This window comes from Kryptolebias marmoratus, linkage group LG8 (assembly GCF_001649575.2).
Source record: "Kryptolebias marmoratus isolate JLee-2015 linkage group LG8, ASM164957v2, whole genome shotgun sequence".
Taxonomy (NCBI): domain Eukaryota; kingdom Metazoa; phylum Chordata; class Actinopteri; order Cyprinodontiformes; family Rivulidae; genus Kryptolebias; species Kryptolebias marmoratus.
Window position 1 is genome coordinate 627,837 of NC_051437.1, and position 1,544 is coordinate 629,380.

Below are 1,544 nucleotides of genomic sequence, written 5' to 3' on the forward strand. Positions count from 1 at the left end.
ATCTGTTAAATGTGTCCAAAAATGTGGAAAAGCAACTCAGGTTTTGTTAGCTGTTTGAGAAATTTTGTTCTCGCCCACTACGTTTGCTCACATCCTGTGCATCTCCTGGGGGCTAAGCCCCCCTTGTCCTTAAAACCTAGTGACACCCCTGAATTGGACTGAGTCTGAAAGTTAATCAGTTGTAGAATCACAGTCAGTGATTACTTTCTAAGAGTTTCAATAAAATGTGTCCACTTATTTTACTAACAGACACACAGACGTGGACAAAAACACCATCATCTGCCTTCACCTTTTTGTGATAAAAGCTGAATGAAGGAAGTCAGACACTCCCTGAAGACTGATCTACCCAAACGGGGCTTGTTTGTCACAAACTGTGAATGACAGAGAAGGAGGAAAGTGAAAGACCAGTAAAAATCTGGATAAAGGCGGTTCAGATTCGGGTTTTCCTCTGACAGTCTGCAAATTGATGGGTGAGCCAGCCCCTCCCATCTCCCTCCTCATGAGTGTTTCTGTGCATCTCACTGGTGGCAAACACACATTCTGTGGCAGAACATGAGAGCGAAACACATTTTAAATTTGAAAAATTGTTTAAATTATAATCGATGTTTGCTGCTTCATTTTTGCCCTGTGGAGCAGAATAGCCATGACACATCCTGGAGGGAGACACACATAAGCGCACAAACACCATATCTTACATGTATCTCAGTGCACAGCCACATCATAGTGTTAATACCTGCTTTACATGAAACACAGTCACAACCATCAGCTCAAGTCTATTCTATAATCATCTGTTACACATACAAATGCTAGCACACCCACACACATAAAGAAATGCATTAAAAACCTGGGATGCCTTTGTTTTACCTCTGCAGGTGTTCTGTATCGTCTTCTGGGTCTGCTAATTTTTCAATCCCTTTTCAGCTTTTTTTCCTGCTTCTATACTCTTGTCTCCATGTCTGTTTTCTTAAATCTTAGCATCTTTCCAACCGTTTTCGGCGACTCGTGCCCCTTTGAGTGGGTTTTTGCACTGAATCTGCAGTGGTACATAAAACACACCCTTAGAAGATCTGCCTCTGACTCCTCAGTCCCTCCTCTCCCTGCTCTTTGATTGGCTCCTTTACAAAGATGACATCAGCCTGTTTCATCACAGCTTCATTTTCTCTTCCTCCCCCTCTGTAGGCTATTCCCTTGGTACCTTAAGCCCCTCCCCTTTTCCCTCCCTTACCCCCCATTTCTCTGTCATCTGTCCATTATTGTTTTGTTAATGGGTGGCCAGCTTATTAGATTTCTATAATGTTGTACAGCTAATATTTAAATAAAAAAAAATAAACTAGATACAAAAATTTCAGAATCTAAGCAAAATAAGGTTATTCTATTTTGTGCATGTGTACTGGAAAAAAAATCCTTTCCCAGTGTAAGTACAAATGCATTTTTTGGCTAAATGACAGCAAAAGTATTACTGTATCAGCTTCCGATTAAACTTAAAGGATCTGCTTTTGCTCCATAGTAGGAGGAAGCATTTCATTTATTTACAATAACCATTA

General features: G+C 40.5%; 1 protein-coding gene across 3 annotated transcripts in view; it reads right to left on the bottom strand.

The window, feature by feature from the left end:
* Positions 1 to 1,086, bottom strand: part of LOC108249713 (neural cell adhesion molecule L1.1) — an 81,397-nt gene extending 80,311 nt beyond the window's left edge. For all 3 annotated transcript variants that reach the window (XM_017439272.3, XM_017439271.3, XM_017439270.3), the window contains exon 1: positions 865 to 1,086. The gene's annotated coding sequence lies outside the window, so the exon portion shown is untranslated. The remainder of the gene's footprint in view (positions 1 to 864) is intronic.
* Positions 1,087 to 1,544: the final 458 nt, after the last annotated feature.